We start from the raw sequence: 14,486 nt of genomic DNA, 5'->3' as shown, positions 1-14,486 counted from the left end.
ATGTTTACTCAGCAAACTATGAGTTAGTCCATTGTAACATTCAGTTCATCATGTGATGATCATTACAGCTTACTGTCTGTTTATGTGGTGTGTGTGCGTATGTGTTTCTATGACCCTTGCAGTCTGGCATTGCTACAGAGGTTTACATGAGCTGAACAGAGGCCCAGTGCCCTGGAGGTGGATGTCAGACCACTGGATGAAGTAGCGCTGGATGGGACAACACTGGATGAAGAAGCGCTGGAAGGGAGACCACTGGATGAGGGAAAATGTGATGGAGAGGGCTGTCTTACATTTAAACCACAGTATTTTTGTCATTATTACATGCTTTTAATTGTGTTAAGTTTGTTGTATTGAGGTTGCTCCTGTTGACTTAAGCAAACCACCTCTTTCTCCTCTCACTATCAGCTGGGAAGCTGTAGAATACATCACAACTCCCTATTTGGAGCATGCAATACATCCCCATGCATCACACCCAACCATTATGAAATCCAAGATGCTAGGTGCAAGACCAAGACAGCCAAGTGTAAAGGGAGTGTCACCCTTTACACTCTTTTCATAGCAGAGACTAAAATAACGTGAACATATATCAATAGTCATATTGACTTTGTGCAGTACTGTAGCCTTTCGCAAACCCAAGTCCTTGAGGGTTAATCATTGTGCAGTACACATGCATAAAATGTTAAACTGTCAGTTATTGATGATTCAATAAAAATCATACTAAATAGTAGGGCAAGATTAAATAAAGATGCAACAAACTACTTGTTTGTAAGTTACATTTAATGAAAACACATGAAGGGTATGAAGAGATTCTTAAATTGGAGTAAAGCTCCTATTGCATCGGAAATACAATACAGAAATGTACACAAATAAATAAATACAGAAATAAATCTATCAATAAATATTCAAAAGCAACAGGGATGCGATGACGTTACAGAATCTGAATCGTTTATTCACGGTAACACAGGCTACTGTTTGGCCATAGCCTACGGCAAATCAAATAACAGAATGGTACTAGCACACACAAAACAATCACGACCAGCTCTCTTGAAACCCAGGCATAAGAGAGAGAACTAAAAGGTTAAACCTGGTCCTAACAATGCCCCATCCCTTCAGCCCAAACCCCCATGCCACTCCACGAACCACCAGGACTTTATGGACTCCATAAACAGACTCAGACGTCCAGCCAGGCATTATGCCATAGCAATGAAGACCTGTTAGTCACTGTAAACATGTCTAGACAGGTATTGGAGTTACTAAAGGCAGCTGATCAAACTATTGATATCTGGAAGCCTGTGTTTGTAGGACACACATGTAAGCCTACACAAAAGTTTTTTTCCCAGATTAAGCCTCACTTTAAAATGTAGGTTGTTGATTCATGTTTTGATGGCTGTGGCATTTTTTGTGTGATTATACACTAAAAGTTATGTTTTAATGTAAAAGAAGGATCTAACCTGGTTGAACCCAGATTATACAGTGTATTCATGAAAACAGAGTGACCAAAGTCTCTCCAGTTTGTGAGTAGCCTACACCACAGTGTGTGTGAAAAAGAAAGCAGTGGCAATTCAGATGTAGAGACACAGTCTATTCATAGTAAATGTATAATTTTTTTAAGTAACCCTAGTGGACCATCCTAGGCCACACTGAAGAACTCAAGTGAATTTTAATTTATATTTCTCATCAGCAATCATATGAATAATTTACACTGCTTAGATGCCAGGCTAAGGTTACACACACATTTTCAGACTTGGGCCGAATCCCAATACTCCCCCTTCCCCTTAATTTACCCCTAGCCCTTGGCCCTCGAAAGTAAAGGTGCCAGTATGGTACTCAGACTCCGTTACGGATGGGCGGGCCGCCGGATATGACGGATTAATTAGCATTTCTGTTGCCTTATGGTTCTCCGAAGGCTGGGGGTGCTGAAAACAATTCACCGCCAGAACAGTAGGTGGAGAAGCGTTTTTTTTGTCGAAAACACGTTGCTTTGTTGCATCTTTGTAAGTTAGAAATCGTCGTTGTTTATCTCCCACCTCTCATCACACGTGTGACCCTCCTACCAGGGGCCTGTACTACGAATCAAGTTCAACATGCTCTGGATTACTTTCAGTTACCCGGCTACGCGAAGCCTAACAATCGCAATCACGATAAGTGGTATCACGACGGCGGTTATCATCTCTCTAACTCAACCCAGATCTTTCCAATCTAGAGACGTGCGCGTTCACATAAAGGGGCGGTGTTTGCATCGTATGTCCAATCGCAAACATGGACAAAACAAGAGCCGCATATTTCACGCAGGAGGAGCAGACAATAATCTTACAAACTTTGTCTACTCCTCCTGCGTGAAATATTGTAATACAAGCATATCAGGAATACAGACTTATAACACAGGCAAAATTCAATAAAGTCGCTGCTGCCAAGCTGGCCGAAAATAGCATATGCTGTAAATGCGTAAGCTACATGACTTATTGAAGATGTGACCATAATTACATGTGTGCATTCCACAACGTTAAACTTTTGTTGCTGTATTATTTTAGTTGCAACCCCGCAGTGGCAAACGATCGTGGGAGCAAATGCAAAATAAATATAAAACCATAATTCAAAACGGTAAGTAGCAGTAGGCAATACTTGCACATATTTTACAAGTACAAGGCTGAATTGCCTGAATTAGTCCCTTTTGTAGGATATTGTATAGCTACAAAAGACCTATAGAACAATGAAATTGCCTGCAGCCAACAGGAAGAAAAATTAGGCAACTGGTGGCAGCAGGTTGGAAGCCCAGGCATATGTATGTTTCAAGTAATCTATGTGACCATGTTCATTCAACAATTATTTATGAATATTGTAGGAGTGAAATGTATTACTGTTCTCTGCAGTGACAGGAAATACAGTGGTGTTGCTGCCACCACCCACTGTCGTCCCACTGTGCTATACAGAGGTAACAGTGAAACTAATACATTTACATTTAGTCATTTAGCAGACGCTCTTATCCAGAGCGACTTACAGTAAGTACAGGGACATTTCCCCCGGAGGCAAGTAGGGTAAAGTGCCTTGCCCAAGGACACAACGTCATTTGGCTCGGCCGGGAATCGAACTGGCGACCTTCAGATTACTGACCCGATTCCCTCACCGCTCTGCCACTTAACTCTAATAGTCATACGCCAGTATGTATGCCATATGTGGTTGCTGAATATTGATCAAATATACCATTTACTTTCTCAAGTTGAGGTCCTAGATGATCAGGAAGCTGTATCTGCCTGCTCATTTTGGGGGTACACTTGAGTTTTATTTACCACTTTCAACACAGATGGTGAGAGTGTGTGAACGTGTGGCTGTGATTGAAGTGTCTATAATGACTTACTAATGGTGGTGGTTTCAACATAAGACACAAGTCCTTAAAGTGCATTTCAAATATGACTCAATTGATTAAATGTCTATGGTGTTAAACTCAGCAGGAAGAGGAACTTCTTCCTCCCCCTGAGCCTAGGGCCTCCACTTTAAGGCCATGACAAAGACACAAGGTATAAGCAATGAACCACAGTAGTCAAATGGACACCTTCAACTTTCTCCAAGTGTGCCTTGCAAAGGGACAATGTTCTTCATTTGTTTCAGGTTGGAGCAGACAATGTGAGGGCCCTGTATAAAAGAACCCTGGAGCTCGATTATAAGAGGCTTTTAATAAAAAAAAACAAGGCTGGAGACAGAAAAACTGGAATATGAGAAGAGATAGTACATGACTGAATGAATGACACTAAACTTAGTTACACTGACAGTTTTCCTGTTCATAGGGGAGGGAGAACACATGAGGATGTATTTGTTAAACTTTTGTCTACGTTTTGGTCTTTTTATACCTTTTTGTGGCTTTTTTGTTGTGCCTTTTGAATCTTTTATGGGGTTTTTCACCACTTCTCTCTTTCAATGTCCTATTTATTATTTTTGAAAAATGCTATAAAAGTGAATGAAACATTAAAATTCAAAGTAGTGAAATGATCATTTATGTATCACTTGTGAAGAGCTTTGTACAGATACCCATTGTTCTTTTTGGTTTGAAAGGTTTTGGTTGAAAGAAACCCCAATTTCTGATATGGAAATGATTAGAAAATGGGTCAAAGCAACCCAAGGTCAAAAGGGTTAAGGGGAGACACCCTGAATAGGGATAACATATCAACATGAAACCTCTCAAGTTGATAACTAATAGTTGGTCAAATAATGTTTTCATTACTAGTTTCCTGTAAATGTAGGCCTATGTGTAAATGAGCAAATGATTAAGTTGTAAAATATGATATTCTTTGCATACATTTCCAGAACGGAAATCAGAACATTGAGTGAAAAACCTTGTTTCATTTTGTCAACATATTAGAGTCCAAAGTTTTTACAAAGGGCACTTTGGATAGCCTATCTACTTTTCATCACTCCGCATCACCCACACTAAAACTACCCATAGCGAAATAACGAAACGCTAGTCTGTGGGACTGAGTGCACAGCTTCAATGCGTCGCACTGGCAACATACGGCTCAAGAAGCTGGCAATATACGTAATTCCCTCTGTTCAGAATCTATATCTTTCAGAAAGATACTCATGAGGGAATGCAAAAGGGTTTTGTTGGTCTCTAAATGTTCTGGCTCTTCTGAGCGCACCTCTCACTATCCGCATACCAAGCTGCAAAGGATCTACTATGAACAGTGACGACATTATCGTCAAGAATGAGTTAGTGGGCGGGGTTTTTACACCGGTTGATCTCTGATCTCCAACTTATCCTGCTCCCGACCAGGTTAGCTGTTCAGCATGTGTTACCATGGCGATCTACCCCGGTAACAAGTGATCCACCGTCGTAGTACAGAAAACCCTGGGTTGAACCTGAAGTTACCTCGCTAACGCCAAATCTTGATTCGTAGTACAGGCCCCAGCTGTCACTAGTCAGACGATGAGTGCAGCAGGTACAGTCACATAATATTATGTTAAAGACTGTGTCGAATGCACTATATCCACCTGAAAGAGCAAACTTATCTCTATCATGGTAGGTATTATTTGTGGGGAAAATAGTAGCACTCTATAACAAAATGATATGCTTATCTTATATACACTATAGAAACTATTAAAAAACGATTCCATGAAATGAATACGTTCTTATTTTCTTTGGTAGTTTAGTTATTAGCAATGAAGATTGCTGGATAATATGCATGTTGTTGTGCAATGGCAAGTCTCTATTTGATCATGTGACGAGACGATACGATATAGCACAGGTGTCAAACTCAAGGCCCAATGTGGCCCGCCAGGTCATTTTATGTGGCCCGCGGAAGCTTAATGGGCTATTGAAATAAGTCAACGCTGCTTTACAGCGTGCATTGACCATAAACGACATCTCTCACCATGCATTTCGATTGTGTTACGGAAAAGTGACGACATCCCGCCTCTAGAAAGCAGTGTATGCACATCAGTGTTAAACGCAAAGTTTAACTGGGTGAAGGCGAGCATGGTTTGAATGACAGCACTCCAATGCAGCCGGTTCTGCGAACGTACCCCATGTGCATTTTCAGCCAAGGTCCTCGGGCATTCAACCCAAGTTGGTATCGCTCTCGAACTTGGTTAGAGTACTCAGCCAAGCTAGCATGTTTCTGTTTCCCTTGTCGACAATTTGGAGCCAGAAAGGATGAAGACATCACCTTCATTAGACAAGGTTTTACCAATTGGAAAACGGCAATGTTTATTTTACATAAAGCTCAAAAAGCTATTCTGCGTTCAAATGAAGGGCAAAAAAAGTTTTGCTCTTGACTTGCGCTATGCGCGCTTACATTTTGTCACCAAACACTTGAGAAAAATATGCAAATGTATTCTCCAAGAAAAACAGCAGATTGTCCAAGAATTAAAAGCCACAAAAGCTACAACAAAAACACCATGTTTTTACATCGTTACTGACGTTACATCGTAGTTACAACTGGTCCTTTGACGGCAACCATAATGCTGATGTGGCCCTCGGTGAAAATGAGTTTGACACCCCTGCGATATAGACAAGGCTCTGGTTTTGTGAATTCATTTCTCCACCACCAAGTGTATAATCCAATATGAAAAATGATAAACAAAAAGACTGATATAATTGGAAACAAAAAGTTCCATACAAACAGTCAAAACTACAATGTACTACTCTAGGTCACTAAACTGTGGCAGTCAGTGCACAGACAACAAACTCACGTTTCTGAATTCGCTAGAGTAGAGCATTAACTAGCTCACAATAAACTTTCTCTCCAAGAAGTTCTCATCACAGACGTCTTTCAAAAAGACGACCTTAGAGAAAACGACTTTCTGTCGAAGTCGGAAATGATGTCGTTTGGAAATGATGTCGTAGCGGACCAATTACGGCCAAGGGATATCCGTCGCTGTACAACACGGCATGACGGATCGACAGGAATTTCAACGGTGCACGGGAGAGCTCTCCGACGGCCCCGTAGACGACGGAGAGGGCGTTTCAGGGCGTTCCATCTATGCGTAGGCCCTTCCCATGTGTCCGTAATCGTTAAGTATGGAGTACCATATAACGGCCTTAAGGGGAAAGGGATACATAGCCCTAGGAAATGGGACGCCACTTGGTTACAGGTACGTCGTCTAGCACGTATCGATATCTCCAAAGCAAGTAGTGTTATGCACTGATATTAAACGAAATTTGCTGCTAATGGAGTTTACTTAAAACTGTAGACATGCTAGTCAGAAAAATACGGGACTGTTGTGCAATTCAACACTGTTCGTACCAAATCCTTGTTTGGTACGCACATTAGCGTACCAAACAAGCGATTTTTAGAAATGTTTCGATTTGGAAAATGGTTGCATATATATGTATGTTCAGGACTGTGTATAACACAAAACAAAACTGTCATAATTAATATTACAGTTAAAATATTACAGTTATCGGACTCTCTGGATGATCTGGCCGCCATTGTTGCCGGTCGCGCAGGATTCACATAGCCCTAGGTTTCAATAAGCTCCCGATATTACTTGGTTTTAAGGGGTGTACACCCCTTAGTCTTAGCCCTACCCCTAGCTCCAAAAGAGTATTGGGACACCACTAGCTCTCACGGAAACGCGCAAAACTAAGGGGAAGGGGTAAGGGGGAGTATTGGGATTCGGCCTTGGTCTGTGGACCCCCTGAAGTAGCCTTAGCCACCCCAGTAACCCCCCCCCCCCCTTCCCTCCCTATTGAAATGCGGGATACTCCCGGACCTTCCGGGAGACTTGGGATGTCTGGGTTGTATTATCAATCTGCAGATTGGAGAAAGTTTAACATTGCCCAATACATAAAATGATAAATTTCAGTGCACTGGTTCGTGCAAGTTCTAATGCGAAAACAATTGAATTCTCAACTATGCAGTTCGTCAGCGATAAAGTAAGCAAACAGAACTTGATCGGCCATGACTGACATCAACGCAGCAAACCAAGAGACGCAGGAATAGCCGACTTTAAGGAGGCGTTTTTAACTCCTCCCCGACTGCAAACGGCACTCTCGCCAGTCGTTTCAGCCGCAGTCGATGTCGAACGCACCTAATGACTGTTGAGAGCGTTGTTGTCAGGGGCGTGTCCAGACATTTTTGATAGGGTTGGCACCAGTGGGGCACTGACGTGTGCAGGGGTGGCATGAAGTGTGAGCAGGAGCGCCTGTGCAGACATATACACTCACGTATGCGCGCACACACACATGTGTCGGCATAGCATTACGTTACCATTTTTGTATGGGGTGTTACCACAGCCATATCTACTTATAGATAGATCTACTTACTAACACTGCAAGCAAGAACAGACCTACTAGTCACAACATTCAGGAAAAGGCAACATACAAATGTGATTGAAAACTACCATACTTTATTCTAGCTTCAAAACAACCTTCCAAGGTATGATATACAGTACATACAAAAAAGACAATGCACTTTCTGTATAAAGTGCCAACAAAATTAAAATAAATAAGACTCTTTGGGCAAAATATATACTTGACAAAACTGCCAACATCATTCAAATTTTCACATCTTTTTTTGCCATTTTACACATAGATCCAGTATAAAAGAGGGAAACCAACACACAATGCCATGAAGTCATATATCATTGTAAAGCTTAGACTATAATCTGTCCATCGGTCACATTGTCATGACACTGAGGTCAAGAGAATTCCATTTCAGTAGCAGTGGGTTATAATCCAGGTGATATGTGAGAATGATATTAACTTTTTCACAACCACATGAAACTTGGTACACTTGAACAGTATATAGGTCTATGTCCCACATAGACCTTTCAAAAAAAATATCACCATGAGACTTGCTCCCTCCAAAATGGCACGACCAACCCCCTGGCTCATGGACTATTAAGCTGAGGTAAACAGGAGGGTTAAAACAGTGCAATTCGCCTGTTCTTGTGTTTGCTTGCAAACACTTTGATAAAATCATCCATGTTGAGTGCCCTCGCTCTTCTTGACTCAATACTTAGCACACCTAAATGGCTTAGTCTGTTGTCTAGCATGGTTGTACTCAAATGAGTTTTAATGAGCTTTAGAGCTGAAAAACTCCGCTCACGTGCAGCACTGGTGACTGGGAGGGCTAGAGCTATTTTGCATAGCCTGAAGAGCTCAACAAACACCTTTTGGTATGGTTCCAAAAACACTGTTAAATCTAGGATGTTTCCCAACTGTGCCGCCCCACTCTCAGCTTTCCTTGGCAAAGTTCTTCTAGCCTGGTGAAGCTCATGAGTAAGATTTTCCTTATCACACCCATATATTTTTCCAAAGTCTAAGACCTGGTCATCCTGGAGGAATGTACTGCTTTTAGGATTTAAGGCCTGTATACCTCTCATTACTGAACAGTTAATTTTTGAGAACCTTCTTTCCATTTCAGAAACTAAGGTGTCAAGGACGGGGTAGAGTAGTCCCAGCCTGAATGCGTCTTTGTCTGCATTACCCTTGCGCAGGCCTATAGTACATGTCACATACGACCCACCAAGTTTGGTGCTGACTTTATGTGCTCTTTTCTTCTCAACATTCCCAACAGCTATGTTGCACTGTTTGGCTGTCTCTACTATGTCATGCCACAGTTTATCACTAAATGTCTCAGTCCTATAGTCCTAAAAGTATCAAGAAGTGACTCCACCATTTCTGCTGCCATAGCTAAATCAACTGAGGGTGACTGCAACAGGTCAGAAAGCAGCTTTGTGTCACCGAAAACTTTTCGGAAGGTTGCAAGTAAGGCCTATGAATGTGAGGTCAATCTGTGCAAGCAGACCTCTAGCATCAATGAACCTGTCTCTGTAATTTTCTTCACTTATATTTTGAAGAACACACAACACAGCTGGTAATCTATCCATCAAATTCCTGCAAGATACTGCTCTACATGCCCATCTTGTGTCACTTAATTTTTGTAACTCTCTAGGTGTGCCACCATACATCTCTTTCTGGACAGTAAGTAAATTTCTGGTGCACATAAGAGCCTGACATGTATACATAGATCTTTTCAAGCAGTGAAAAGAAACAATCTGCCTCTGGAACTGACTTTACAGTGTCAACCAAGACCAAGTTTAGACAGTGCGCATTACAGTGGACATAAAACGCAGTTTTAGCCTCTGTCTTAATTCTGGCTGCCACACCCGAATGTTTACCACTCATTACTGAGGCGCCGTCATAACCTTGTCCAACAAGGTTTGATTTATACTGAAGGCCATAGCTTTCTAAGCACTTGATGATCATGCCACTAAGCCCCTTAGCATCTAGATTTTGTGCATGCTGGAATTCAAGGAAGCTTTCATGAACAGCCCCATTGTAATAATATCGAAGTACTAATGACAGCTGCTCCTTTTTTTGTAGATCTTTGGTTTCATCAGCAATGATGGAGAATACCTCACTCTCACTTCTTTCACGATGGAATCCTGCACCATACTGGCTAAGCACTGCAGAATTTCATTTTGTATGGTATTGCTTGTGTATTTTGCATTGCCTTTTGCTTTCATTTTTTGGTCTACTATGGGATTGTGTTTAGCAATCATTTCAAGAACTTCTAAGAAATTCCCTTTGTTGTCAGATTGCTCAGACTCACAGTGCCCTCTTTGTGCCATATTTTGTGTGGCTGTCAAAAGCAGTACTTCTGCAACAGTTTTAATGTAACTGCGATTCTCTTCAACCTTCTTTTTGTACTCTTTGTTGATCATGTTTAATACAGAAGCATCTGTAAGTGCAGCCCTCTTGTGTTCACTCCAAGCTAACATGGCAGTAATGTGAGAATCTGATTTTTCATGCACCTTAAAGCCAGCCTCTTTATACATTGCTTTTTTCCAATTTGAAAAGCCGGATTCTGAGGTGAAAACTGATTCTGACGTGCTAGGCAAAGAGAACTGTCTGCATGCATAGCAGTAAGCGCAGTCTTTCATTGGTGAGTACTCAAGCCATGAAAACGTGTTGTACCAAGATGGATTGAACGACCTCTTCTCCCCTTGCATGGTTTTTGGATACATCTTTAACTGGGGCTGAGTGGGTCCTGCTGCTCTTGACTGTGAAATATCTGTAAGTGACAAATGTATGGGAATCAGAACCTTTAAGTGTCATTTAAGTCACTAATTTGACTTGAATTGTTAAGTCATAACAATGAATTGTTAAGACATACCAATAGGTCCGGGCCAGCTTAAAGGGGCTGCCACACCACTATCCCCTTGTGCATGGCCTGCAGGAACCTCTTGATTGTCAGCACTGGACACACCTGAAGCAATACAGAGATTTTATAAGTTTAATTATATTTCAAATTGTCACATTTAGCTTTTAGACACCAGTGTTATTAATATAATGATCCAAATAAAAGTGGATACTGTAATGTAAAAAAAAGGTAAGGCATACATACTGTGCTGTGTATGTGACGGTAAGGGGCCTTCATCACAAGAATCTTCATTTGACTCTGCAATAACACATAGGTTGTCATTAGAATGATAATAAAATGTGCTTAAAATATTAAGCATATGATACTTTATATGAAAAATGAATTGTTAAGACATACCAATAGGTCTGAGCCCGCCAAATGGGGCTGCCACACCATTATCCCCATGTGCATGGCCTGCAGGAACCTCTGGATTAATGACAGTTTATGCCACTGTAGTATAAGTGAAATATCCCAGTTTGAATCAATGCACATAATGTTTTAAAGAAGGTAAATTCATACAAACCCTGATGTGTATGTGATGTTGAGGGTCTTTCATCTTTACCGGCATCCACATGTGACTCTATAATAATACATAAGCTGTGATTAGAATGATAATACAACCAGCCTTTCCTAAGTAAACTAAGTGGTATGTTACAGTCAAACCAAATGAGTAAATTCAAACATGAGAACAAACTTGAACCATCAGGATTTCACATACCTATGTGTACAGCTGAAGCCTGTTTCAGGACAAACTGGCTCTCATCCTCTGACTGACTGCTCTGCTCTGGCTCTATTTTGGATTTCTTTCTTTGGAAGAAATCCTTTATATTCTGATTTCTTTTCATACTGTAATAGTCCCTAATGCACGACATTCTTATATGTTGTACAATAGATAGGTGTATACACACGAATGTAATTGATGTTACACGGGTCTAACATAACAATGTTAGCAGTACAGAATAGCTAAATGTTAGCTTTAGCATCGTTGACAGTCAAACAGTGTTTGCTAATTAGATGAGATGACGACAGCCTTGTGCCAATTACAATAAAAAGAAATAAAACAAGACAGGGTAAATGTTTAGCTTATTACCGTTACAGCTTTTAACTACAGGCACAGTAAGTGCAGTCAAATGTAGGCTACTCACATCTTTCACGACGACGCTCCAGAGACGTGTTGCTTCCATAGACTGTTTCACCTGTAGGTTTGCCGTTCAAACTTCTTCTTAGCGCCTTTTTTTTTGCAGGCTACTTTAGCGCATATCTGCCTCTCAGGTTTGAGAAGGAACTGCAACTCTAAACAAGAGTGCAGTTTACATTCAGTGCCGTGGCCCGCCTCTGACTTGGTATATAGCCAATCATATTTTAAGATATTGGGGTGGCACTTGGGGTGGCCAATCAGATTTCAGGGGTGGCACGTGCCACCCTAGGCCACTCCCTGAACACGCCAGTGGTTGTTGTATAAATGGTTAACATGGAAACACAGGGGCAACTGCCACCCTAAATATAGCCTTGCCATCCCAGCTGCCACCCAAGTCGGTAGCTTTGAAAACAAAGAAATGTTGTGGCGACTGCGAGAACAATTCTAATAACGACTGCAAGCGAATGCAGCACAAGACAACTCCACCCACCCTTCTCACTCCACCGAGTTGGATATTTGCGAGAGAGAATTTCTAATACACAAGCCCAAACAAAATCTGAAGATTTCTAGATACGTTTCTTGGCCTGGTTTTCCATTTTTATATTGTCTCTACTAGCTAGCTTTCGATCTGTCATTGTAGACCAGCCGTCCTGGAGGAAAGGGGGGCCGGCCAACCGTGTTGGCCAACCGTGTTGCTCAATCTTCTACCGAAATTTTTATTAGTAGTAAAAACAATAAGGCAAGCGGCCCTCGGGCCCAGAAGTGCTTTGGCCCATCGGGAATTCTCCCGGTGCTCCCGATGGCCAGTCCGCTACTGTGTAGCCTACTGTTAATTTGCAGCTATATTTCGTTTTTTTTGCCGTAGCACCACCTGAGACTTTTGCCATTTCTACAAGTGATTCTGTATCAAAATTCAACCGTGTATTATTCAAATTCTCCCGCCTACCTGCGGAGATATCAACAGCGCAACCGGGTTGTAGGTTGCGGCAGAGAATGTTTAATATAGACGGGCTCTGGTTGCGGTCACAAATGGGTTGAAAATTGTGTGATAGCCTATGTAGTATGTGAGTAGGATGCGTTTCATACAAGATCTGGCAACTGGACAACATTGAAATAATATATTGATGTGAATATTTATATAACCAGGGAGTCAGGTGGCTGAGCGGGTAGAGCATCGGGCTAGTAATCTGAAGGTTGCCAGTTCGATTCCCGGCTGGTGCACATGATGCTGTGTCCTTGGGCAAGGCACTTCACCCTTCTTGCCTCGGGGAGAATGTCCCTGTACTTACTGTAAGTCGCTCTGGATAAGAGCGTCTGCTAAATGACTAAATGTAAATATAACGAGGTTTGGCTATACAAATTACGGAGTTTCACGGGAGAAATGACAAAACAGGAGGGGGGCGGGAGATGGGTGTGAAATACGGGAGACTCCCGGGGAAAACGGGAGTGTTGACAGATATGGATGCCATCCATCTTGGGGGGGGGGGGGTAATGTGTCTTGTCCATATATTACAGCAATAAATGTAATAGCAATAAATGTAACATATTTTTGGCGACAAATAACAAAATCGAGACATATTTACGTTTTGGCATGGCTGCAGATGTCATGTGCTATTGTAAATAATGCAACTGGAGGCGCAAGGTGCTCAGTGTTGCCAGATTGGGAATGGATAAGTATCGTACCAAAGGCTCAAAATGATCGTATTTGGAGGATAATTATCGTGCATCAGGCAACACTGAGAAGGCGGTCGACCAATGACAGTTTTCTCTACAGTCAGAGCTCACGCAAGAAGGTGGAACGTAAGAGAGATACACTTTCCAAAACTTGTAAGGGCCTAATAATAGTTTGTGAAAGACCCACAGAAAAACAAATATCCGACGAGACAAAATCCCAGACGTTTTTGGAATCCCTGCCGGACGCATTTTTTTTGGTCTCGTAAAGAGGACATGTAATATCCGGGTAAAAGAAGTCGTCTGGTAACCCTAATGTTACAGCCACATTCTAAGGGTAGCAAGCTAGGTAACCATACACAGTAGAGCAACAAAATATAGCATTAGTTAAGGTGTCCAAGGTTTGTAACTTGACCAAGGAGATTTAGTAATGATCCAGAATTTAATTTTAGCAAGGCCAGCTTTGTGTTGGCTCAAATTGAGGAAACAGTAGTGGCTGAAATGTTTGGCGCAGACATACAAAACTTTGGGAAGTTGTGTCGAAAATAAGAGTAAGATACTGGTTGTGCAGAGGTTTGGATGGAGAAGAAAAAAAAAAAAAAACGTTTGATTTGTACATTCAAACACTGAGCAACTGTTATGCTTCGTTTGTTTGCTAGCCATGATGTCTCTCCAGGAAAAACCGATATCGCACTTGCCTTCGCACGATCGTAGCTCACTTTTTCATGGGCGGGCAAAGCAGAGAGAAGGGCGGTAGCCTGGCTCCTTGTGACGTCGCAAGGAGCAGATTTTCAAACGGAGGGTTTGAGCCTTCATTTTCTCGAAGGCGGAGAAGAACACCCAGGGCTTGGTTTACACCTATCGAAAATTCTAGCCACTGGGGGACCAAAGGCAGGCTAGGGGAACTCATATTAATGTTAAATAACCTCCTAAAGTGAAGTTTTCATGTCATGTGAACTTTAAATTTGGCCTCGGACCGATGTATTATATTTGAAATTCCGCGGGTTTACATCGGAATTCTGCACTCGTGAATT

At 41.7% G+C, this 14,486-nt stretch overlaps 1 long non-coding RNA gene across 4 annotated transcripts; it reads right to left on the bottom strand.

The window, feature by feature from the left end:
- Positions 1-7,822: 7,822 nt before the first annotated feature.
- Positions 7,823-12,954, bottom strand: LOC124466075. 4 transcript variants are annotated; one of them, XR_006955875.1, is made up of 5 exons: positions 11,167-12,954; positions 11,001-11,069; positions 10,848-10,901; positions 10,617-10,709; positions 7,823-10,514 (listed from the first exon to the last, which is right to left on the bottom strand). It is a non-coding gene; the product is annotated as an uncharacterized LOC124466075 (long non-coding RNA). The 4 variants fall into 4 exon arrangements; XR_006955873.1 differs by having other exon boundaries at positions 11,001-11,057; XR_006955876.1 differs by having other exon boundaries at positions 11,001-11,223; positions 11,789-12,954.
- Positions 12,955-14,486: the final 1,532 nt, after the last annotated feature.

This window comes from Hypomesus transpacificus, unplaced genomic scaffold (assembly GCF_021917145.1).
Source record: "Hypomesus transpacificus isolate Combined female unplaced genomic scaffold, fHypTra1 scaffold_62, whole genome shotgun sequence".
NCBI lineage: Eukaryota > Metazoa > Chordata > Actinopteri > Osmeriformes > Osmeridae > Hypomesus > Hypomesus transpacificus.
This window is presented reverse-complemented; position numbering and strand designations above follow the sequence as displayed.